The following is a 17,920-nucleotide window of genomic DNA, read 5'->3' on the forward strand; positions in this document are numbered from 1 at the left end:
AACTAATCAATGAAATGTGTCATGGAACTTGACGGTTGATAGAATACATTAACTGTATGTATTGGGTGATTGTATATAAAACCAATGTGTTTATATACGTTATGTGTAGAGGAGGAGATATGGGATGTACTCCGCGGTTTAGGGGAAGATAGGGGATGTACCTCTAAACCGGATAGTGTTGGGACAAGATAGGGGATGAACTCCGTAGACACAGCTCATATGCTTGTCTAGAGAAGTGAAGATAGAGCTTATATGCTTATCTTAGTAAAGTGTGGATACAGCTTATATGCTTATCTGTGAATGTGGGATATTGTTGTTATACATATCTGTTGAGAATGTGGATATAGCTTTTATGCTTATCTGAATGTGGGATATAGTTTTTATACATATCTGTGGAAATGATGATAGAGCTAGCATGCTTATCTGTTGAAAAAGGGAAAAATGAAAGGTAACTTAGACTCATAAGTTGTATGACATAAATGTGTAATTTATGTGAATGTATCTGTGTTAGCCATCTATCAATTGCTAATCTTTTAGTCATTGTTCATGGCTGGTTTAGTGTATTTCTACTGGGCTGTGGCTCACCCTATATGGGAATATCATTTTCAGGTACAGGTAGCATGCCACCTCCAAGGACATAGCTGGGAGGCTAGAGGCGGACATACTTTTGTCGCTTAACTTTTGATGTATTACATGTAACTTCAAGCCAAGGGCTTAATGTGTAAATGAGTTAGTACTCTTTTGTTGTAACCAAGTGTTAACTTGGAAGGCTGTAAGCCCGTAGGGCATTTTGTTTTGATATTAACATGTAATACTTATGTAATGGAACTCTAATGAATAAAAGAATGTTGTTATTTTGAGGGCGTTACAATGACTTATGATTTTTGTATATGATCTGGACAAATTATGAATTTGATACGAAACTGAATTATGATTTCTGAATCTGTACGGACTCATTCATTAAAACCCTTTACTCTGTTATTATTTACTGGGCTCTAGCTCACTGTATTATTTATATATGTAGGTGATCAGGCGTGTGACCAGCCTTAGAGGCATCTGCCTAGAATCTGTTTTTGTCAGCCAACCTATGTGCCTCCTGTGGAAGTTCCGGATATGTCAAGTGATTATGGCTATGCGATTTAAAGTTTAGGTTTTGCTTTCTTGTTTGGTTAAACACGTCTCGTGTATTTTGTAAATGGGGCTAAGTTCATTTCTGCCTAATCTGTATATATATAGTATGACGTGAGGATGCTGTGTATATATGTACATAAAAAGTTTAAAAGTTTTCTGTCTCATATAAGTCTGCACAACTCAATGGACATTGTATATTTGTTATTTGCTTCCGCTAGCCCCTCATATTATGTTAATTTGTCTCAGAGGCCTTTGGTAGTCCCAGGATTACTGGCCGGGTATGATGCTAAACCTATAGGGCCGGGTTTGGGTCGTGACAACCATGGCATAAATTATTGCTATTCTACCTCTCACACAGATCATCCTGTACACAGCAATATAAATTCAGTTGCTGCAAACAATAGGATTCTGTAATTGGATCGAGCTTCCTTGAGACACAGCAGATGACAGTAGATCAAATCAAAATGCAAAACAAAACAACAGAGCAACCAATACAGCAGTAGCAGCAAATCCTACAATCAAATCATCCTACAACCAATGCATCAGCAGCCATCAAAACAACCAAACAACCTGCAGCTACAGATTAGAAACACCCAACCATACAACAACATTATACCAGAAACAGCTACAATACAGTAAGAAAGAACAATCAACCCCTACCAAGACACCTTCTAATCTGATTTAGATTATAAATAAAATCACTCACTGGGTATATTGCCAATCCTTTGATGATGAACTGAGCCAAAGAGCCAATCTAGTTTTGATAAGCTCAGCTAAGACCTCAACATCAGCACTAGCCTTGTTGAAAACACACTCATTCCTTAACTTCCATATAGACCAAATAGTCACAAGAGGGATTGATCTCCAAAACACCTTTTCTTTTTTCTTAACCTTTCCTCCCTCCCACCAATGCAATAGAGAAACAACTGAATTAGAAATTACCCAATGAATCCCCTACCACATCAACACTAATGACCACACCTTCCACATAAAAGGGCAATGAAGAAGCACATGTGTTACCGACTCTAAATCGTTTTGACAAAAGCAGCATAGAGTACAGTTTCCACCAGATAGGACTCCAATTCTCTGTAAGAATACAGAAGTCTTTATCTTGTGTTTCCAAGCAAGCCAACCAAAAAACTGAACTCTAGGAGGTAAGACCTTATTCCATAGCAAACTACTAACCTTAAGGTAATTTCCTCTCTCCAATGAACAAAGCTTGTACAGGAAAGATACCGAAAAAATACCTGATGTTGTGGCTGTCCATTCTGGATAATCAATTCTATCCAAGCTTACTGAAGGACCAGATAAGAAAGTAGAGAATAATCTCTGCAATTCCACCTTTTCCCATTCAACAAACTCTCTTCTAGGTAAAATGCTCCACTACCCTAAGATATCCTTGAAATCTGCAAACAGATGAAGAAAACCCCTCTTTTTCTTTGATAAGCTGTACAATCTTGGAACTTTATTTTCAAACACTGGGAATTACACCATATATCCTCCCAAAATCTGACCCTACAACCATCCCCTACCCTTACTTTAAAATTATTTCGAAAACACTCCACTAGAGAAGGGTGCTGATTAGCTACTGAACTAATATCAATCCATAATCTTGACTGCAAAGAACTATTTCCAAGAAAAGGAAGCCAGGTACACTCCTCCAGATTATACTTACTGCAAATCACTCTCCTCCACAACGCTTTTGTCTCAGAAGAAAATCTCCACCACCACTTAAGTAACAAGCAAGAATTTGTAATTCTAACATTTCTAATCCCCAAACCTGCTTGATCAATACTTCTAGTCACTTTCTCCCATTTGGCTAAGTGAATTTTGCTTTTGAGATCTGAGCCTCCCCAAAGGAAAGCAGATTGAACTCTTTCAAGATCCTTGGCTACCCCCTCTAGCATTCTAAACAAAGATAAGTAGTAAATAGGTAGGCTTGTTAGAACTGATTTAATCAAAGACAACCTTCCAGGTGAAGACTAGCTTTCCATTCAGTAATAAAAACACACAACTCGTGGATCCATGGATAGAATCGTGGTAGTTTCGATTTCATGTCTTCCTTAGAATTGAAGGTTGCAACCATATCTCTACTACCACCTTCTCTTACCAGAACATCTCTCACTCCTCTTACCTTTAACTTCTTTTCCAACTCTTGAGCATTAAGGTTTTCTTTGAGCCTTAAAATAACACTCTCATACAACCATCAATTTCCGACCTCTACTTGCTCTGCTCTGATTAGTCTTTGTATTTACTACCTCTGCATAGGATATGTGGTCCCTAACCTGAAACCTACTACCTTCACTCCTTACACTTTCGAACCTTCGACCAAAGGAATGGTTCTAATGAATATCACTACTTATGGCTTTCTTCTTGCTATACTTGGCCTCTTTCACCTCCAATGCTTTATCATCCACCCATAGTCTATTAGCTTTTTGAATTGCCATTTCCTTAGCCATTGAGCAATCAAACCTCACAAAACCAAACCTTGTATTCTTAACCTTGCGTCTCTTCTGTGGGATAAAAACATCCTTTACAATGCCGAACTTCATGAATAACATATATAACCCTTTTGGATCCATAGACTTGGGAATATTATCCACAAAAGGTGTGAACAAACCTTCCCTTGGCCCATTGATTCTTGTTTCCTGTCTTCCTTGTCATTTAACTACTGGAAGCCACCCTCCACTCTGTTTCGATCTCATGTCTTCCTGTTTTGATATAAAGTAAACTATTAACACTGTTAACTATAGATGCAAAATGACTATAATACCCTCTCTCTCTCTCTCTCTCTCTCTCGTACACATAATTTATAATATATATCTAACACTAATTCAATTAAATCACAATCATTACAGTTTTTTTATTTATTATAATTCTTAACTTTTTATTCTAATTTTAATTTAATTATATTTTAGATCACAATTAATTCTAAATATTTAATTATTTTATATTTTAGATCAATCCTTAATTATTTTTTAATTTATTTTATTTTAATTAACATATTAATCTAATTTTAGGTTTGGAGAACATGAGGATAAAATTGTCTTTTTTTGTAATAATTTCACTTTATTTTTTCATAAAACCAATACCACTTTCATAAATGGTGTGTGTGATACATCTTCCGTTAATTTATATAAAAAATCTAACGCTGATACTTTAGCCCAAAATCACATGTGAACGTTCTAGTTATATTTGAACCATATGGTAGTAAAGTTCTCTAGCTCCAAACTACAAGGAGGTAAAATAAATTTAACTCAAAAATTTATTATATGCCTTTTAAAAAAAGGAACATTTTATATGTATTTCATTAAATCTAAAAAATAAACTTAACCATTGATCATACTCAAAATTAGGTTTAACTAACATCAATTTGAAACATCACGACTACTTTGGTCATATCCGACACCATATTGGATATAACTTCTAATAGTTTTGGAGCCCCACCAGAACAAAGCCTATAACAAAATACCACAATACTTCGTAATTAACATTATTTTAATTCGTACTTGTATATAAAATATACACCTAGTATATTGTAGCTTGACTATCCATTTATGTACTAATATTTTCCTAACTGTAATCTTTTTCTTCAAAAGTGCAGATGCAAGTTATTTAACAAATGGTTACCTAGACACTGTGATAGATTGGATACCAGGCATGAATGGCATACGATTGAAGGTTCTCCCAAGTGTGATTCGAACCACCGAACTCAATGACAACATGACTAATTTCGTTTTGGAAGCAATTGAGAAATTTCACAAAGCTTCGGCCATCATTTTGAATACCTTTGACCCATTGTAGGAGAGGGTTCAAGAAAGGAGTTGGAAAATTCGAAAATCTTCGAAGATCCTTGAAGAACAACTTCGAATTCTCTAGAAGCAATGTGAGAGGCTTAGATTCTTCAATGGTCTCAACTCAAGAACACAAGAGTAAAGGAGATGATGGAGATAAGAGATTGGGTGAAGAAGAAGGCAAAATGGCTAGAGAGAGAATAATGGCAAGGCTCTCCCAGGGATCTCCCACTTTTACTCTCAAGGTTGATAATGGAGAAGGGAAATTAGTTCTTTCCCAAGAGTTAAAAATCTCCAAAATCCATCCCCTTGTAAAGCTATGGGTGGATGCTATTTATAGGCACCTCATGATGTAGGATGGAGCCCATGTGCAAGGCACATGGGGGATATTCTCTCTAACCACCTTGTCCGAGGAGGTGACCTCTCCGAGGAGGTGACTTCTCCGAGGATGAGAAAACCCCGAAGAGGAGATCAATCCCTCGGCGAACCCTTCTTCTTAGCCACACCTAACCAATGATCCCCAATCATCCCAAAGGGTCAGGGGGAGTCCCAGAGGACGTCCTGCCGCAAAGTATTGCCGAGTCTCATGGACCCCCCGGGGTCGTTCCACCTCGACCCGGGTATAGGCTAGTTTAACCGAAGAGTGAATTTATCTCCACTCACCGTCCTCGGGATCGGGTCCTTTGTTCGGACTCCATTACGCCCATGGTTCTGGTACGTAGATCCCGGAAAACTCCAAGCCCGCAAGTGTTCTGGGACTCATTAACGGAGCGACTTCTAGATTGCGTCTGAATCCGTTCGAAGCCAAGTGTTTCGGACCTCTAGGTTCGTGGATCCGAACCCTTTCGAGTCTGAGTGCCTCGGATCTCTAGGCTTGCTTAATACCCTTTCAAGTCCGGGCCCGAGTAAGTCTCTAGGTTCGTGGATCCGAACCCTTTCGAGTCCGAGTGCCTCGGATCTCTAGGCTTGCTTAATACCCTTTCGAGTCCGGGCTTGAGTAAGTCTCTAGGTTCGTGGATCCGAACCCTTTCGAGGCTTAGAGCCATTCAGCCCGTTTGACGGCGATAAATTCAAGCCCACCAATCTTGGACTTGCGATAAATTCGGGCCCACTAATCTTGGGCTATTGGGCCTAAATAATTTAGTGGGCTTAAATTAGATCCTCTTACATTTGCCCCTTGCATGTATGAGAAATTGTAATTTTCTCGGACATGCATAGTTTCACCTTGTCTGTCATGCTCCGCATTACGTCTTCGGGAATATTTGGTTTTGATAGAGTCTATGGATAAAACTGAGGACTCACTGTAAATTACGGATAAAATCGACAAGTAATAAAAAATAAATAAAATAAATAAGTAAATATCTTTTTTTTTTTTTTTTAGGCTCATACAGACTTTTGTGCCTTTTGATATCTATATTTTTATTTTTATTTTTATTTTGCAACTGATTTTTTTTTTTTTTTTTTTTTTTTTGTAGACTTTTTTTTTTTTTGGAAAGAAAATCAAAACTTGAATTGTTTAATGCCCCACCAAACCAACCTGGACATGTAATTCATACAGCAACAACTAAATTGCCAAAGAAAATAATAAAAAAAATTTTTTTCTCGAGAATAAACAAATCAGAAAGCTGACGCCCCCTTTTTTTACAATATAAAAACATATTGCTTTTTTAGGCATTCTCTCTCCAGAAACTTCAAACCCAAAAAATAATTTTTCCATTGGAAAACAAACAGGTCCTATATCATGATGACCCATGTGATTTCTCTCTCTACAAAAGTGGAAACCCACTTTTTTTTTCTTTAAATTGGAAAACCGTGAATTGGGCCGTTATATGTATATATATATGCAGAATATTTGAGAGGATATGCCATCACACCCCTTTTTTTATTCTATTTAAAGAAAGGGATAACAACCCTAATCAATACCTCTCACCTTTTTGACATAGCCATGTCGGCTGAACAGCCTCAAAACTTTTCTGATCCTCTCCATCAAGCTCTGGCATAACCATTTCTACTACTATATCTGGGTCTTCTTCGTTACCCTCCTCCTCTCTCTACACTGGGACAAGACCTAAGCTTGCTTTGCACTCCATTTGAAGACCACCGCCGCCGCTTCTCTAAATCAAGAAAGCAGAGACCACGAATTTTTTTTATTTTGTGTACAGGAGATCAAAATTCAAGGACCCATTTCGGCACCCAGCTTTCTTCTTCAGCGTTCCTCAGCTACCAAACCAAATCGTGGCCAAATCGTGGCCAGCTTGCTTTGCAACTACTGAAGACCACCGACGTCACCGACACACCGATGCCGACTCCTCTGCAACGTCATCATTTTTCAACCTCGCCAAAATAGTGCCGTCGTTGGTTCGGCTGTGCGTCGTCCTCGTCGGGGCTGTGCCATGCTTCCACAGTGCTCACTCTACACCTCACCTCACTAACGAATTTTTTTTTTTTTTTTTTCAATTTGCACGCTGTGCAGCTCCAAGCCCCGCTGTTATCGGTATTTCATCTTGGCTTAATGATGCAGCTTTTGAGCTATGGATACACCAGATCTCGGTCCTGCTCCATCGGCGACCACCTGTAACTTTACCACCGTCTTCAGCCGTGATCTGGCCAATGCCGACCACGCCCGCCCTTTCAACGCGGCGTCGGTCTACCCAGCTACCCTGTCGCTTGCACACCGCCTGCTGCCGCCGTCCACCACAGCAGCTTCATCGCCAACCCACTGTCGGCCTCTTTGCTGCGACCTCTCTGCCAGCCTTGACTGTTGTTCCGGTACCCACCACACACGTCGCCCGTTCAACGCATCGTATGTGGTCACCAACTCCTCTACGGCACCATCGCTGCGTCCGAACTCGATCGTCCAACGCCGCTTTCGGACTTGATCGTCCAACGCCGACTATGCACGTCGCCCTTTCAACGCGACGTGTGTGTGGGCCTGCCTAGCACTGCTTAGTTCGGCGTCGGCCTTGGGTGTATACGTCTCACGTTTGCGGTCTTGCCTGTGCTGGCCCTACGCATGCTGCTCACGCCTCCACCGACCTGCTCTGAAACCCATTTTTGGACCTTCATTTTTGGTGGGCCTTGGTCTTCCTCTCAACTAATTTCATTTTTTTTTTCAAAAACTTTCTTCTCTTGATTTCGGGTTTCAAAAATCTGGGTAAGTTTTGGCCCTTGTACAACTTGATTTAATACTCTGAGAATTTGCAATTTTTTACTTGAGATAGGTAATACTCTGTTGACAACCCTGCCCTGATTTATATAACTTGAAGAAAACAGATTTCAAATCCATGTCTGAGCTACGAAATTCTATTGATGAACTTGACTTGAATATGGCTTGTTGGCATTTATCATTGAGAAAAGGCAAGATGGGACTATGTTGAATACTTTGAATATTGAGCTTTATTTTTTTTTATTTTTTTTTTCAGGCACTTGTGTCGACCATTCTGATATTAATAGAATACTTGATGCTTGCATGGGTTATTGATGTTGAGAAAGAACATGTGATCCACGTGAGTGTTGTTGCTAGCTTCGCTTGAATAGGATAAATAAAATATATGTTGTTGTTGTCGATGAGACCCGAGGAAATGAGACCCTCATATTGTATATAATTCTTGTTGTCAAATGATTGATTGTCGTTTTGTTGATCTTATGGATGCTTGGGAAATACATAGCTGATGCCAAAATTTTGTGTTGAGAGGAAGAGACGAAACATTGATTATTATTATTGCATTTTTCATGAACTCGCCTAGAGGAATAGAATTGTTGTAGCTTAAATAGATCATTATTATTTGTTGATGTTGCTCCATTCTGATAATGCCTGAATCATGATCTGAAATTGATATTGTTTGTCTCGTTTGTTGGCTTTGCTATTTCAGGAAAATGAATTCTTGATTGAAATCCACGACCTCGGGGCCCTTGGAACCCGTACTAATGAGAGCAAGGGCTGTTCCTCGGAAGTCCGAACAGAAGCAAGACTGTCTCTCGGGAGTCCGAAGGTAGCACACACCCTACTTTGGCAAGAAAGATTCCTCTGGAAGGTAACCGAGTCTACCAAGCTTGCACCAACAGAAGTAAAGATTGTCTCTCAGAAGTCCGAGCAGAAGCAAGGCTGTCCCTCAGAAGTTCGAGCGAAAACAAGGCTGTCCCTCAGGAGTCCGAGCAGAAACAAGGCTGTCCCTCGGAAGTCCGAGTGGATGTGCACTTCTACTTCGGCAGCTAATGGAAGCAAAGGCTATCCCTCGGGAGTTCGAGTAAGAGTTCACTCTACTTTGAAAAGAAAGATCCTCGGAGCTCGTATTGATGAAATCAAGGGCTGTTCTTCGGACCCGCACTAATGAGAGCAAGAGTTGTCCCTCGGAAGGCTCTCCCTCAGAAGTCCGAGCAGGAACAAGGCTGTCTCTCGGAGGTCCGAGTGGATGCGCACTTCTACTTCGGCAGCTAATAGAAGCAAAGGCTATCCCTCAAAGCTCGCACTGATGGAAGCAAGATCTGTTCTTCGAAAGTCCGAGGCGGAGAACACACTCTACTTCAACAAGAAAGATCCTTAAAGCTTGAACTGACAGAAGTAAGGGCTATTCTTCGGAGGTCGAAATGGGAACACACACTCTACTTCAATAAGAAAGACCCTCGAAACTTGCATTGATGGAAGTAAGGGCTATTCTTCGGAAGTCCGATTGGGAGCACACACTCTACTTCAGCAAGAAAGACCCTCAAAGCTTGCATTGATGGAAGCCATGGCTGCTCTTCGGAGGTCCGAGTGGAAGTATACTTCTACTGTGTCAAGAAAACTCCCTTCAGGTTGGTAACTGAGTCTACCATTCCTTTTTCTTCTTTGAGGGGCAACAAAAATTGAAAACTGTTTCAAGCAACATAACACAATGAAGATATACAATGTAGAGAAAATAACTTTTAATGGAGATACATAATATGGAGGAAATAAATTTCTTCATGACATAAGAAAGATAGAACTCCTTGGATAATGCAGTAAATATAAATTGTAAATGTCATAGATAGACTTCTTCTACGGAATGTTGAAATTTGCCCCTAGAGTTGCAAGATCATTTGGAAAGCTTTCACCAGCTGCTCGGGTTGTGGCCATCATGCACCATCATAGTCATGTCTTTGGATCCTTCTGTACAGACTGATATCCCCATCTTCGCAAGATTTTTCATGAATCTGTGGTAGTCAGAAGCTTGCTTCTTGTTGGTCAACACACCGGGCTAGGAATCCGGTACCTCCTCGGAAGTAAAGTTCACCTTGAATAATTATGAATTGGGCAAGCTTAGCCATAGTCAATTTTCCAACTTTGCTTCTGAGTTGTTCGAGGACTTCTCCTCTTCAGTCCTCCGGAAGGCCTTTGTCTTCAGGTATTATCGAAGGCTCTATTCTCTTCTTGATAATAATTGTCGCCTCCTCCTCTGGGATATCAACTCCTGCCCCTAATGTAGCGAGGGCGTCTGAAAACTTGTTGTCGGAACGAGGCACATGCTCTATTTCGACCTTCTAAAATTTGTCAAGAAGCCTTTGGATTGTTGTTCGATATGTGGCCACGACAGGCTCCCTTAAGACGAACTGTCCTGAAACTTGCTTCACTATCAACTTTGAGTCCCCCCGGATCTGAATCTTCTTGATACTGTGCTTCTCAGCTGCTATCAAGCCTAAAATAAGAGCCTCATACTCGGCTTCGTTATTCGAACAATGGAAATCCAGTTTATAAGACAAATATAACTTTTCCCCACTTTTGCTTGTAAAGACTATCCCGGTTCTTCCTTTACCTCCGGCTACTGCTCCGTCAAAGCTCAATGTCCAAAAGTTTTCCTCGGAAGCCATAGTTGCATGCACCTCTCCTCTTACTTCTTCATTCACTGGTTTATAGTCACCACTTGGAATTTGAGCATGGAGATCAGCTAAGGCTTGGCTTTTGATCGCCTTGGGGGCTACACATGTGATCTCGAATTCACCTAGTGCTAACAACCATCTTGCTACCTTCCCGGTTAGAGCAGGCTTGCTGAGGAGGTATCGGATTGGATCACTTTTAGTAACAATCTGAATCTGGTGTGCTAAGAAATAATGTCTGAGCTTTTGGGCAGTGAATACCAAAGCTAAACAATGTCTCTCTACCGGAGTATATCGGACTTCTGCTCCTCGAATCTTCCGGCTGATGTAATACACCGGGCGTTCTGCTCCATCTACATCTTGGACCAATAATGCCCCTATGGACTTGGGGGTTGAAGTTAAGTACAACATTAGAGGCACCCCGGGCTGCGGGGCTATCATGGTCTGAGGCGAGGTCAAGGCTGCCTTGATTCTCTCGAAGGCCTTTTGGTGCTCCTGGTTCCACTCGAACTTGGCATCTCCTTTTAACAATGAATCGAAAGGGGCAGAGATCTCTGCAAGTGCTGGAATAAATCTCCGAATATAAGACACCTTCCCGAGGAACTTCTTTAACTCCTTTTGAGAATGCGGGGGAGGCATTGCTCTGATAGATTTGACCTTGTCTTCATCTGCCTCGATACCATGTCTGTGTACAAGAAACCCGAGGAACTTCCCAGCCGTCACCCCGAAAGCATATTTGAGAGGATTCATCCTCATTTTGAATTTCTGGCACCTCTTGAATACCTTCTCAAGGTCTCGGAGGTGGTCTTTTTCTTTCTTGGATTTCACCACTAGATCATTAACATAATCTTCCACCTCATGATGGATCATGTCATGAAAGATTGCAGTCATAGCCCTTTGGTAAGTTGCATCGGCATTCTTGAGTCCGAAAGGCATGACTGTATAGAAGAAGTTTCCGAGAGGTGTTCTAAAAGCGGTCTTTTCTGCGTCCTCTTCAGCCATCTTAATCTGATTGTATCCACTGAATCCATCCATGAATGAGAACATCTGGTGTCCCGAGGTAGTATCCACGAGGGTGTCGATGTGAGGAAGAGAGAATTCATCCTTCGGGCAAGATTTGTTCAAATCTCGAAAGTCTACACATACTCTGATTTGGCCATTCTTCTTCTTTACTGGCACGATGTTTGCTAACCACGTGGGGTACTGTATTGGCTGGATGAAACCAGCCTGTTGAAGTTTTTCAATCTCCTCCTTAATCTTCTATTCGAGATCTGGATGATATTTTCGAACAGCTTGCTTAATTGGCTTGGAGTTTGGGACACATCAAGATAGTGGGAGACTAGGTCAGGATCTAGTCCGGGCATTTCCTTATATGACCAAGCAAACACATCTGAGTATCAGCTTATCAACTTTAACAACTGTTCCTGCTTCTCTGGGCTAAGGCTTGAACTTACGAATACCGGCCTTGGTGCATCTTGTCCATCACTCAGATCTATTTCAATAAGTTGTTCGGGCTGAGGCTTCGGCCCATCTTGTATACATTCTGGAGCCACTTCAGGCTTTATTACTATATCATTGTCAGGAGGCTCTTCTTTTGACTCGGAGTCGGTGACTGAAGAAACCGACTCCCCGCACTTTCATAAATAGTACACCATCTTGCCTCCTTCTCGAACTTTCATCACCTTCCGAGGAATAGGTGGACTTTCTGGTCTAGACATCGCCCGCTTACTTGATTCTGCCATCGGCTCCTTGTCATCTTTGATATCCTCCCAACGACGAATTTTGACCCCTCAATGCTTAGAGGTGGTGGGAACTTCTTCGACAACCAGTTCGGTGAAGTAGATGGCATCAGAATAATGAGCTTCATGGATCTCGAAAGGCCTTTTTGTAGCCTGAATTGTCACCGTCTTCTTTCCCCATTTAGCCTTAACACACTGATGATAACTTGATGGTACAGCCCCATATCTATGCATCCAGGTCCTCCCTAGAATGATGTGATAATTTGCCTCAGAATCGATAATATGGAACTTGGTGGCCGAGCGAATCTCTCCGACGGCTAAATCAACTGTTACGCATCCGATAGTAACTCTCCTTTCTCCACCGAAGCCAGTGATGACTATCGGCTACTTCACAATGCGTTCTTCAGAGATTCCGGCCTTTTCTAGAGTAGCGCGAGTCATAATGTTGATAGAGGCTCCACTATCTAGAAAGGCCCTTTTGAACTTAACCCCGTTAATAAAAACAGTCACATAAAGCGGGCGGTTGTGAGAAAAAGGATACTTCCGATCAGCCTCGGAGAAAGTAATGGCACTAGATTGCTCTCTTGCCTTCCTCGGGATAGATCCCTCAGTCAACATGCATTCCTCATGGTGTGCCTCGGCTATATTAATGATGGACTTGGTGATTTCTGTTCTTGCCTCCCTAGAAAGTCCAAGCTGGTCAAAGAACTACTTGAACTTTACACAGTCTTGCAAGGTTTTGGCATAGTGATCCGGATCTTTTTCCGCTCTTGGAGGCTCGTAGTTAACCATCTCCTCGGTCTCTTCAAAATAAGATGCCACATAAACATGGTGTCCTCCTCTTCCATAGTACTCTTCTCCTCCTTCTGGATCAAAGGGATCTTCGCCATGAGTCATAAATGTTCTGCCCTCTGGATCGAGAGCACTTCCATTGTAAACTTGCTCACCCTCTGGCTCGAGGATGTCGTCCAGATAACAATCATCGTCATCGAGATTGGCGATAGCCTCGATCATCGGGCCTTCATAAGCTATCATAGCAACATTCTTGCCCTTGTCTCGGTGTTGAGGATATGGTTGTTCTCGGATATCTTGAGTCCCTCGCTTTTTGAACCTCAATTCGTCTGCCTCGACTTTATCTCTGAAGATTTTCCTGAGAGTCCAACACTTCTCTGTCGGATGTTTTAATGTACGATGGTAGACACAAAATTCAAGGCTCTCGCGGTCCTTTTTTGATGGCATTTCTTTAACATAAGGCAATTTTAGCTCTCCGTCAGCCACCCATTCCTTAACTAGAGCTTTCACTTCCTCGATTCCACATGGATAAGAAACATTCCCCTTTTCACCATTATATTGCTTTCTCTTCTGGCCTCTATAACCTCCTCCTTGAGAATTTCGGGTATTTGGGGTAGAGGCAACAGCAACAATAGGTCCACGAGATGATCTGAAGCTAGTCTTGTAACTGGCCTCAAATCCGGACTCGTGAGCCTGAGAAATGCTAATGTTCCGAGCTGCTTCTATTAATGCCGAGAAGGTGGGTAGCTTGTGATTAACTAGAAACATTTTGTACCTGCTCAATGCCCCTTCTAGACAGATTTGAACCAGATAACTCTCCTCAACTGCTTCATGACAATCTACGGCCTTGTCCTGAAACCTTTTGACGTAGTCAAGGATGTCTTCACTTTCTTGTTGCTTCTCTTTACACAATGTAAGTGTGGTCACCTTCTCCGCCACTTGAAAGAACTTGGAGTGGAATTTGTTAACCATTTCCTCCCAACTTCGGACAGAGTTTGGGGCCAAATTAACATACCAACTATATGCTCGGTCGGTGAGGGACTTAGAGAATTCTCTCAGTCGGAGGACGTGGTTTGAACCATGAATACCCAGAGTCTCGATGAATCGCACAACATGTTCTCGAGCATTTCCTTGTTTGCCGTCGAACTTGATGAACTTCAGCACTGTATACCCCTCAGGGTATGGATAGCTCAGCATCTCAATAGGGTAAGGCGGCTTGACGTCTGGATCAGGCAAAGAGGATAAGGTCCTCTTGCCCCGTTCGAGATCGAGCATGGCCTGCACATCGGCGAGAGTGAGAAACTGCTGAGGGAGAGAGTTTGATGGTGGTATTCCCGGGACTTGGCTTGTGGACCCGAAGACTGAGCTAGGGGCGACTTGGCCATTCTGGTGCTGCGAATTCGTCATTGGTGAGGACATTTGACGATACTGGCCATCAGCACCTATAGACAAGCCAGTTGGTGATGGGATATTGAATTGAGGCTCGTAGAGTCCACCGCACGGTGCCGCTATACCGGGTTGTGCTTGCAGATTTGTTGTCGGCACCAAAGGAGGCCCGCTTGGTGCTTGGGTAACATTTATTGGTGGCGTAACAAGATTAGGTACGGGGAGCTCCCTTTTGCGCCATCATGCTCCTTATGTTTCCCTGGACACCAACAGTCGCCGGAACGCCATTCATTACACCAGAAACTCCCCTAGTCACCATTGGATCTTGGCTTGGCACGCCATGGAGCCCGGGCATGGGCAAACTGCTGCCTCCTACTGTGGTTTGAGCATGTGTTACTGTGACCGTGTTGCCATGAGCCATAGGCTGATTGGGGCTTACTTCTCCTTGGATTTGATTTTGCGCTCCGGCGGGAATAACTCCACCACCAGTTTGATTTCCGTTTGGCGCCGGTGCTAAGTTAGAACTCATCACCAACATGGTGTGAGTGAGATTCTGAAGAGTGGTAAGAATCTCCTGCTGAGTATTTTGAAGTCTTTGAATGGCTTCAAGCAAAAGTGGTTGATCTGGAGCCGTGGTTCTGTCATCACCACCATTAGAGGATCCTTGTTGGTGAACTTCATCTTCTCCCGCCATCCTTGTTGGAGTTGTGTGGATTCCAGATCTCGTTGAGACCATTAACCAATCCGCCTCCCCGGCGGAGTCGCCAAAATGTAGGAGAGGGTTCAAGAAAGGAGATGGAAAATTCAAAAATCTTCGAAGATCCTTGAAGAACAACTTCGAATTCTCTAGAAGAAATGTGAGAGGCTTAGATTCTTCAATGGTCTCAACTCAAGAACACAAGAGTAAAGGAGATGATGGAGATAAGAGATTGGGTGAAGAAGAAGGCAAAATAGCTAGAGAGAGAATAATGGCAAGGCTCTCCCAGGGATCTCCCACTTTCACTCTCAAGGTTGATAATGGAGAAGGGAAATTAGTTCTTTCCCAAGAGTTAAAAATCTCCAAAATCCATCCCCTTGTAAAGCTATGGGTGGGTGCTATTTATAGGCACCTCATGATGTAGGATGGAGCCCATGTGCAAGGCACATGGGGGATATTCTCTCTAACCACCTTGTCCGAGGAGGTGACCTCTCCGAGGAGGTGACTTCTCCGAGGATGAGAAAACCCCGAAGAGGAGATCAATCCCTCGGCGAACCCTTCTTCTTAGCCACACCTAACCAATGATCCCCAATCATCCCAAAGGGTCAGGGGGAGTCCCAGAGGACGTCCTGCCGCAAAGTATTGCCGAGTCTCATGGACCCCCCGGGGTCGTGCCACCTCGACCTGGGTATAGGCTAGTTTAACCGAAGAGTGAATTTATCTCCACTCACCGTCCTCGGGATCGGGTCCTTTGTTCGGACTCCATTACGCCCATGGTTCTGGTACGTAGATCCCAGAAAACTCCGAGCCCGCAAGTGTTCTGGGACTCATTAACGGAGCGACTTCTAGATTGCGTCTGAATCCGTTCGAAGCCAAGTGTTTCGGACCTCTAGGTTCGTGGATCCGAACCCTTTCGAGTCTGAGTGCCTCGGATCTCTAGGCTTGCTTAATACCCTTTCGAGTCCGGGCCCGAGTAAGTCTCTAGGTTCGTGGATCCGAACCCTTTCGAGTCCGAGTGCCTCGGATCTCTAGGCTTGCTTAATACCCTTTCGAGTCCGGGCTTGAGTAAGTCTCTAGGTTCGTGGATCCGAACCCTTTCGAGGCTTAGAGCCATTCAGCCCGTTTGACGGCGATAAATCCAAGCCCACCAATCTTGGACTTGCGATAAATTCGGGCCCACTAATCTTGGGCTATTGGGCCTAAATAATTTAGTGGGCTTAAATTAGCTCCTCTTACACCCATATATCCCATTGGCCCTCTTCAGTTTCTCCTCGACCAATACCCACAAAATCACTTGAATTCCATTGGATCAAGCCTATGGAAAGAAGAAACAGAGTGCCTTTCATGGCTTGACCCGAAGCAACCCAACTCTGTCGTTTACATCAACTTTGGCAGCATTACTGTTATGACAGCCCAACAGTTGATTGAATTCGCTTGGGGACTCGCTAATAGCAGCCACACATTCTTATGGATCATTAGGCCTGATCGGATTGTTGGTGAGTTGGCAATTCTTCTACCAGATTTTGTGAGTGAAACTAAAGAAATGAGTCTATTAAGTTGTTGCCCTCAAGAACAAGTCCTCAATCATCCATCAGTTGGAGGTTTCTTGACACACTGTGGGTGGAATTCGACTCCTGAGAGTATTTGCAGTGGGATCCCTATGTTGTGTTGGCCATTCTTCGCGGATCAACAGACAAATTGTTGGTCATGTTGCAGCCAATGGGGTGCTAGGATGGAGATAAACAGCGATGTTAAGAGAGAGGAAGTTGAGAGAATGGTGAGAGAGTTGATGGCTGGAGAGAGGGGGAAAAGAGATGAAAAGAAAGGTCATGGAGTGGAAGAAGTTGGGTGAAGAGGCCACGACTTGTTCTATTGGGTCATCTTACTTGAATTTTGAGAAGATGGTCAGGTTTGTGCTTATGTCTGCTGGTTCAAATCAAAGTAGCACATTTTCATCTTACAAGCAATTTCTGAAATAAGTTGTTTCTTTTTTCTTTCTTTTTTTAATTGTTTGGAATAATCTTGTACAAGTATTGTCTTGACAGGGGTTAGGGATGGATTTGTATTTTGATTTCCATTGTGTCTCAGAATTGTATTATTATGCTTTTTTAATAAAGAACATGTTCTTCTTGTAGTTTTTTTTTCTTAATTTTTTTTTTCTATTTTTGTCATTAAATAATGCCATATACATAATTTTAGGTTATTCTTTAATCCAAATAAGCTTTCCTCCAATCAAGATTGCCGAACCCTCTTCCTGCCACCAAAAATGGAACTTGTGTTCTGTAATTTTATTTATTTTTTTTATATCTGACAACACAAAATATCATAATTTTATTATCATTTGTCATATAATTTGATTAAGAGTCGTTCTAACAAATGCTCCTATGATAAAGGAAAATATAAAAAATAAAAAAAAATAAAAAGTAGATTTGTAGATAAATAGCAATAATTTAGCTTTTTTTTTTTTTTTTTTTTTAGAGTGAAAGTTATAGCACATATGGACAAGACAGTTGGCCAAGTGGTCAATGTAGATATCCATTGGGACATTA

General features: G+C 42.2%; 1 pseudogene; it reads left to right on the forward strand.

Annotated features, from left to right (window-relative positions):
• The first annotated feature begins 16,144 nt into the window (after positions 1–16,144).
• On the forward strand, positions 16,145–17,505 carry LOC114309552 (7-deoxyloganetin glucosyltransferase pseudogene; annotated as a pseudogene).
• Positions 17,506–17,920: the final 415 nt, after the last annotated feature.

The sequence above is a fragment of the Camellia sinensis genome, chromosome 3 (assembly GCF_055761805.1).
Source record: "Camellia sinensis isolate YWXY chromosome 3, ASM5576180v1, whole genome shotgun sequence".
Taxonomy (NCBI): domain Eukaryota; kingdom Viridiplantae; phylum Streptophyta; class Magnoliopsida; order Ericales; family Theaceae; genus Camellia; species Camellia sinensis.